The sequence below is a fragment of the Anarhichas minor genome, unplaced genomic scaffold (assembly GCF_050575085.1).
Source record: "Anarhichas minor isolate MPS153535 unplaced genomic scaffold, ASM5057508v1 ptg000028l, whole genome shotgun sequence".
Taxonomy (NCBI): Eukaryota; Metazoa; Chordata; class Actinopteri; order Perciformes; family Anarhichadidae; genus Anarhichas; species Anarhichas minor.
In genome coordinates, this window is record NW_027466474.1 from 17,202,244 (window position 1) to 17,210,887 (window position 8,644).

An 8,644-nucleotide genomic window follows, 5' to 3' on the forward strand; every position below is an offset into this window, starting at 1 on the left:
GTGTGGGGTTCTTCCGTGGTCCGAATGGGATCGTCTGTGGTCTTGGGGGCACCATCCATGGTCCTGGGGGGGGTCAAGAAACACAGACGTTTGGTTAGTGTATGCCACATACAAAGTGAATGGATAATGGATTCTGTGTGTGTGTGTACGTGTGTTTGTGTGTGTAGGTGTTTCAGCTGCGTGTTTGAAACAGTAGAGGTGTGGGGTTCTTCCGTGGTCCGAATGGGATCGTCTGTGGTCTTGGGGGCACCATCCATGGTCCTGGGGGGGTCAAGAAACACAGACATTTGGTTAGTGTATGCCACATACAGAGTGAATGGATAACGGATTCTGTGTGTGTGTGTACGTGTGTTTGTGTGTGCAGGTGTGCCAGCTAGCTGTTTGAAGCAGTAGAGGTGTGGGGTTCTTCCGTGGTTCAAAGTGGTCCATCCATGGTCCTGGGGGGTCAAGAAACACAGACATTTGGTTAGTGTATGCCACATACAGAGTGAATGGATAACGGATTCTGTGTGTGTGTGTACGTGTGTGTGTGTGTGTGTATTGTGCAGGTATGCCAGCTAGCTGTTTGAAGCAATAGAGGTGTGGGGTTCTTCCGTGGTCCGAATGGGATCGTATGTGGTCTTGGGGGCACCATCCATGGTTCTGGGGGGGTCAAGAAACACAGACATTTGGTTAGTGTATGCCACATACAGAGTGAATGGATAATGGATTCTGTGTGTGTGTACGTGTGTTTGTGTTTAGGTGTGTGTGTGTGTGTGTGTGTGTGTGTGCAGGTGTGTCAGCTACGTGTTTGAAGCAGTAGAGGTGTGGGGTTCTTCCGTGGTCCGAATGGGATCGTCTGTGGTCTTGGGGGCACCATCCATGGTCCTGGGGGGGGTCAAGAAACACAGACGTTTGGTTAGTGTATGCCACATACAGAGTGAATGGATAACGGATTCTGTGTGTGTGTGTACGTGTGTGTGTGTGTATTGTGCAGTTGTGCCAGCTAGCTGTTTGAAGCAGTAGAGGTGTGGGGTTCTTCCGTGGTCCGAATGGGATCGTCTGTGGTCTTGGGGGCACCATCCATGGTCCTGGGGGGGTCAAGAAACACAGACGTTTGGTTAGTGTATGCCACATACAGAGTGAATGGATAACGGATTCTCTGTGTGTGTGTACGTGTGTTTGTGTGTGTAGGTGTTTCAGCTACGTGTTTGAAGCAGTAGAGGTGTGGGGTTCTTCCGTGGTTTGAAGGGGCACCATTCATGGTCCTGGGGGGGTCAAGAAACACAGACATTTGGTTAGTGTATGCCACATACAGAGTGAATGGATAATGGATTCTCTGTGTGTGTGTACGTGTGTTTGTGTGTGTAGGTGTTTCAGCTGCGTGTTTGAAACAGTAGAGGTGTGGGGTTCTTCCGTGGTCCGAATGGGATCGTCTGTGGTCTTGGGGGCACCATCCATGGTCCTGGGGGGGTCAAGAAACACAGACGTTTGGTTAGTGTATGCCACATACAGAGTGAATGGATAATGGATTCTGTGTGTGTGTGTACGTGTGTTTGTGTGTGTAGGTGTTTCAGCTGCGTGTTTGAAGCAGTAGAGGTGTGGGGTTCTTCCGTGGTTTGAAGGGGCACCATTCATGGTCCTGGGGGGGTCAAGAAACACAGACGTTTGGTTAGTGTATGCCACATACAGAGTGAATGGATAATGGATTCTCTGTGTGTGTGTACGTGTGTTTGTGTGTGTAGGTGTTTCAGCTGCGTGTTTGAAGCAGTAGAGGTGTGGGGTTCTTCCGTGGTTTGAATGGGCACCATTCATGGTCCTGGGGGGGTCAAGAAACACAGACGTTTGGTTAGTGTATGCCACATACAGAGTGAATGGATAATGGATTCTCTGTGTGTGTGTACGTGTGTTTGTGTGTGTAGGTGTTTCAGCTGCGTGTTTGAAGCAGTAGAGGTGTGGGGTTCTTCCGTGGTTTGAAGGGGCACCATTCATGGTCCTGGGGGGGTCAAGAAACACAGACATTTGGTTAGTGGATGCCACATACAGAGTGAATGGATAATGGATTCTGTGTGTGTGTGTACGTGTGTTTGTGTGTGTAGGTGTTTCAGCTGCGTGTTTGAAGCAGTAGAGGTGTGGGGTTCTTCCGTGGATTGAAGGGGTCCATCCATGGTCCTGGGGGGTCAAGAAACACAGACATTTGGTTCGTGGATGCCACATACAGAGTGAATGGATAATGGATTCTGTGTGTGTGTACGTGTGTTTGTGTTTAGGTGTGTGTGTGTGTGTGTGTGTGTGCAGGTGTGTCAGCTACGTGTTTGAAACAGTAGAGGTGTGGGGTTCTTCCGTGGTCCGAATGGGATCGTCTGTGGTCTTGGGGGCACCATCCATGGTCCTGGGGGGGGTCAAGAAACACAGACATTTGGTTAGTGTATGCCACATACAGAGTGAATGGATAATGGATTCTCTGTGTGTGTGTACGTGTGTTTGTGTGTGTAGGTGTTTCAGCTGCGTGTTTGAAACAGTAGAGGTGTGGGGTTCTTCCGTGGTCCGAATGGGATCGTCTGTGGTCTTGGGGGCACCATCCATGGTCCTGGGGGGGTCAAGAAACACAGACGTTTGGTTAGTGTATGCCACATACAGAGTGAATGGATAATGGATTCTCTGTGTGTGTGTACGTGTGTTTGTGTGTGTAGGTGTTTCAGCTGCGTGTTTGAAACAGTAGAGGTGTGGGGTTCTTCCGTGGTCCGAATGGGATCGTCTGTGGTCTTGGGGGCACCATCCATGGTCCTGGGGGGGTCAAGAAACACAGACGTTTGGTTAGTGTATGCCACATACAAAGTGAATGGATAATGGATTCTGTGTGTGTGTGTACGTGTGTTTGTGTGTGTAGGTGTTTCAGCTGCGTGTTTGAAACAGTAGAGGTGTGGGGTTCTTCCGTGGTCCGAATGGGATCGTCTGTGGTCTTGGGGGCACCATCCATGGTCCTGGGGGGGTCAAGAAACACAGACATTTGGTTAGTGTATGCCACATACAGAGTGAATGGATAATGGATTCTCTGTGTGTGTGTGTACGTGTGTTTGTGTGTGCAGGTGTGCCAGCTAGCTGTTTGAAGCAGTAGAGGTGTGGGGTTCTTCCGTGGTTCAAAGTGGTCCATCCATGGTCCTGGGGGGTCAAGAAACACAGACATTTGGTTAGTGTATGCCACATACAGAGTGAATGGATAATGGATTCTGTGTGTGTGTGTGTACGTGTGTGTGTGTGTGTGTATTGTGCAGGTGTGCCAGCTAGCTGTTTGAAGCAGTAGAGGTGTGGGGTTCTTCCATGGTCCGAATGGGATCGTCTGTGGTCTTGGAGGCACCATCCATGGTCCTGGGGGGTCAAGAAACATAGACGTTTGGTTAGTGGATGCCACATACAGAGTGAATGGATAATGGATTCTGTGTGTGTGTACGTGTGTTTGTGTTTAGGTGTGTGTGTGTGTGTGTGTGCAGGTGTGTCAGCTACGTGTTTGAAGCAGTAGAGGTGTGGGGTTCTTCCGTGGTCCGAATGGGATCGTCTGTGGTCTTGGGGGCACCATCCATGGTCCTGGGGGGTCAAGAAACATAGACATTTGGTTAGTGTATGCCACACACAGAGTGAATGGATAATGGATTCTCTGTGTGTGTGTGTACGTGTGTTTGTGTGTGTAGGTGTTTCAGCTGCGTGTTTGAAGCAGTAGAGGTGTGAGGTTCTTCCGTGGTTTGAAGGGGTCCATCCATGGTCCTGGGGGTCACGAAACACAGACGTTTGGTTAGTGTATGCCACATACAGAGTGAATGGATAATGGATTCTCTATGTTTGTGTGTACGTGTGTTTGTGTGTGTAGGTGTTTCAGCTGCGTGTTTGAAACAGTAGAGGTGTGGGGTTCATCCGTGGTCCGAATGGGATCGTATGTGGTCTTGGGGGCACCATCCATGGTCCTGGGGGGGGGTCAAGAAACACAGACGTTTGGTTAGTGTATGCCACATACAGAGTGAATGGATAATGGATTCTGTGTGTGTGTGTACGTGTGTTTGTGTTTAGGTGTGTGTGTGTGTGTGTGTGTGTGTGTGCGTGTGTGTTTGTGTGTGTTTATTGTGCAGGTGTGTCAGCTGCGTGTTTGAAGCAGTCGAGGTGTGGGGTTCTTCCGTGGTCCGAATGGAATCGTCTGTGGTCCTGGGGGGTCAAGAAACACAGACATTTGGTTAGTGTATGCCACATACAGAGTGAATGGATAATGGATTCTGTGTGTGTGTGTACATGTGTGTGTGTATTGTGCAGGTGTGCCAGCTAGCTGTTTGAAGCAGTAGAGGTGTGGGGTTCTTCCGTGGTCCGAATGGGATCGTCTGTGGTCTTGGGGGCACCATCCATGGTCCTGGGGGGGTCAAGAAACACAGACGTTTGGTTAGTGTATGCCACATACAGAGTGAATGGATAATGGATTATGTGTGTGTGTGTACGTGTGTTTGTGTTTAGGTGTGTGTGTGTGTGTGTGTGCGTGTGTGTTTGTGTGTGTGTGTGTGTGTTTATTGTGCAGGTGTGCCAGCTAGCTGTTTGAAGCAGTAGAGGTGTGGGGTTCTTCTGTGGTACAAAGTGGTCCATCCATGGTCCTGGGGGGTCAAGAAACACAGACATTTGGTTAGTGGATGCCACATACAGAGTGAATGGATAATGGATTCTGTGTGTGTGGCTGTCTGTTCCTCTAATAATGTGACTCACAACAATGTATCCGTAAAGGAATAAAATTGACACCAATGATTAATTTTCAACTTCAGCATGACCCACAAAAAACCCACAAAATGAATCATCTTGCCACAAGCTTAACAGAGCATCACTGCACCAGATGCCTGCACGACTACATGTCATTCCCTGTTTTCTTATCATATGTAAAACAGAGCTGTGACCTTGCTGTAATGGATAGTTTGAAGAGTTTGTCCTGTACGAATATGGAGGAGAGGAGACTGAGAGGATGGAACCAGGAGATTAAAGAGTTCACATTAGTTTTGATGGGGTGTTTGTGTTATGCATTCATGAGAGCAGCTAACTCACAACAAACAGTCAAGGACAAGATTCAAAGTAATGGCACGGAGATTTAGATTACATTTGATAAAGAAGTAGATCCCTGTGGGGAAATTGGCTTTCTGCGGCAGCAAATACAAAAGATACATCAATGAATAGGATGGAAATAAGAGCAACGCAATGTGATTGTGGTTTTTATGATAATAATATACAAAAAATAATAATAACAACAATAATGTTATTATATTTTTGTGTTTGCTGGCCTGAAATTGTTCTGTTTAGTGGACTGTCAGTCAGTAATGTAACATGCGTTTCTAATTCACAAATGCGGTTGAATTATATTTGACAACAAGCCTATAAATCTTGAATAATTGGTTTTACATTATAGATAATTATATTGTTTGCTGTCATAGTTGCCGGTTAAAAGTGACTTTTTCTGAATTATGTCAAAGACATTTGTTTTTTTTAATAAACATACCTGCAAACTCATAAAAGGTGAAAAAGGTGACAAGCCCAAAACCCTGTCGGGAGAATTTTCTTTTAAATATGAGCTTTAAAATGTAGCATTCTGGTGTACTCTGAGAATAAAATTAAGTGATAAGACAATATTTACTTTAAGCAAAAAACTATTTTATTATTCAGTTATTAATCAGTATGTCAGCTCTAGTTGAACAGCTGGCTAGTTAGCTTTTTCTTTTTTTCCAATCAATATTATTAATGTCAACGTTTATTTCGACAAAATCCATTGAGACCGAGGTCTCATTTTCAAAAGTTGTAGTCATATAAAAACACAGATAGCAAGAGTAGCGAGAACCATCGCCTGTACAGAAGAAAGTGATTCGTTTTCATTAAACACTGTTACTGTATGTCTTAATATTAACTTCCACTGTTACTGTAAAGCTGTTGAATTGTGGCCAATCTTCTATTTGCAATTAATATGCATTCAATCCAGTTAAATGATTTAATTTAAATGATAATCTACTCTGGCTAAGGTAGTTTATCAAGAGTAAAATAATAGCTGTAATCTATACACACCTCTGCATTATCAACCTGCTGAAATGAAGGTACAGGCACCTTAACACTCTCATTACTTCAGGGTCCTTGGGAGCAACGTGGGACTGTTGGGACTGTTGGTACACTGGCTGTGGTCATTACTGAAGCTCTTACCACATCATCTTATCAGTATCTGGGCCTCATGTGGAAATGAAGACGGTGTAAACATCTTAACGCTGATTGGCCAAGACTCGACATGTTACATCAAAGATGTTTTATTGTGAAGATCACCTTTCTCCTGTCTCACTCCAATCTGAGAAACGCTGGCTGGCCAGTTAACCCCCCCCCCCCTCAAAAAAAACTCTACGTATCTAAATATAATAAATGTCTCATTATTTTTCATATATCAAGTCAGAGCCTACTTCAGAGAGGCGCAGAGGAGTGATGCAGAGACGTTTGGCTGAAGGTCCAAAAGCAGCCTCATCCTGACTGCATTCATGATAGACTGACTCACTGCATCTGGTTCTCACTCAAACAGAAACAGCTTGGAATGTTGCTTTGGAATCAAAGCCATGGGTTCTATTTGTGACATCACAAAGCCATGGGTTCCATTTGTGACATCACAAAGCCATGGGTTCCATTTGTAAATGATAGCCATGGGTTCCATGTGATGACGTCATGTACACATGGAACCCATTGCAATGAGCCTACTCAGCAAAATCGGAAGTGTGAATTTAACTGGCAGTGTTAATATTACCGGTGAGGATTATATAAACACAGGCATAACACTATGCCTAACACTCACAGTGTTGTTTAACGACATGTGAAAGTGTATTTTTAACACTAAATTGTGTTGTTTCCTTTCACTAGGAGTGTTGGTTTCTAACACTCACAGTGTTGTTAGCACTCTGACAGTCCGCCCGCGGCCGTTGGAGTGTTTAGTGTATCTGTGTCATGTACAAAACTGCTATGTAAAACTAATGCGATATCTCTTTAGAAAGCTACGATTCTTGTAATTCGATTGGTGCAAACCATTTCAAGATACAATCACAACAGCAGGTACAGTCAACGCCTGTCAGACCACCAACCCCAAAACAAGCAGTTAAAATATCGACGCAACTCACCAATTATGCTTCATAGGTCCGTGTACGTTTTAGTCATCTGTTTTACCGTTAATTCGGAAAAACCAAAATACGGAAATACCATGGTATTCTCGTTTTTCGTTTCAAACCAAAAACGGAAAAACCAAAGTCAAATAACGAGCCGTATTTCGTTTTTGCAAATCCCTTTTTTGTTTTTTCCTTTAAAACGAGACGCAGAGCACAACAGGTAACCCGGAAAGAAGAATATTTCAAAATAAAAGTGAAGACGATATAATGACCGTATGCAAGAAATTAATACATTAATTAACTAATTAATCTGGGCCGATGGGAGTGCGTTAGCATCAGTAGTTGACTACATGCTGTTTAATATTCATTTATCTATGTACACAGCAATAATTAAGTTTTCGATTATTCGGTGCATTGATGTTTGATGCAATACAGTTCGTGCACTGCTGTCTGTCCACAGGTCTCAGTTTTCGGTAAGTAAGCAATTTATAACCATATGTGTGTTGTATTTGTTCTAAAACAGAGTTTTCCTTACACTTTAAAACAGTGTTTGATCGAAAAAATCATTTAGCTGACTATCAATTTTGTGTTTGCTACTTTAGCTAACGTTACAACAGCTAATGTTAGCTTAGTTGCTACTTTAGCTAACGTCACAACAGCTAGCTTAGTTGTGTAGTAACATAATGTGAAGGTGACATGTATGTTAACATTAAGCTAACATGATATTGCTCGGTTAATGTTACCGTCCCTCATAATGTAAACTGAACGGCGTGACACCGTAACGTTAACGTTGTATTTCAGCAGCAAGCTGCCGTTCAGTCAACACAATGACGCTGAGTCATTACAGAGCAACAGCAGCTCACTTTGTGTAAGTCTAGTCTGAGTTCACCAGAAGCAGGCTTCAGTAAAGTGAAGGTAATCACCAGGTTGTGCTTTATGAGAATAACTATAAGTAAAGGTAGTAGGGTCATGTAAGCAGAACTAAGATAATTAATTATTCCATTAAGAGAATATATAATGAAGTCAGTGTATATTTTAAGGTCACCATAGGTCCTATATATATTCTAAACATTTTTTGTAATTATTGATGTTTTGAGGGATATTTCAACAACTGTAATCCTTTTATACAGGCGACAAGTGCTTTCAAGGGCGGCCATCCTCCAGGCATCCGACTTGAGGAAGATGATGGGCATCTCATTCTGAAGTATATGGTAAGTCAATGTAACCAGCCACATGTACTGTTTTGTATTACAGAAAATGTTTTAAGATCCCAATATCACTAATAGTTATAACAAGTCATTGCGACAGCACAAAAAACTCAGTTCACACCTGTTGAATATGTATAGAAAATGTCTGTGATTTTGAGAAAGGAAAACAATGCTGAACTTTTTTGCTTTAACTTGTCATTGTGAAGTAAATGTTGATTGCTCAGTGTAAGGGCTATAGAAAAATGACACCACGTTCCTTTTGTCTTCCCCAGCATCGTCTGCTGTTCAAGTTAAAATGTGTCAGAAATAAAGTGATGG

At 43.8% G+C, this 8,644-nt stretch overlaps 1 long non-coding RNA gene across 1 annotated transcript; it reads left to right on the forward strand.

Annotated features, from left to right (window-relative positions):
* Nucleotides 1-7,161: 7,161 nt before the first annotated feature.
* Nucleotides 7,162-8,273, forward strand: LOC142962376 (uncharacterized). The gene is made up of 3 exons (XR_012957312.1): nucleotides 7,162-7,338; nucleotides 7,554-7,591; nucleotides 8,249-8,273. It is a non-coding gene; the product is annotated as an uncharacterized LOC142962376 (long non-coding RNA).
* The last annotated feature ends 371 nt before the right edge of the window (nucleotides 8,274-8,644 follow it).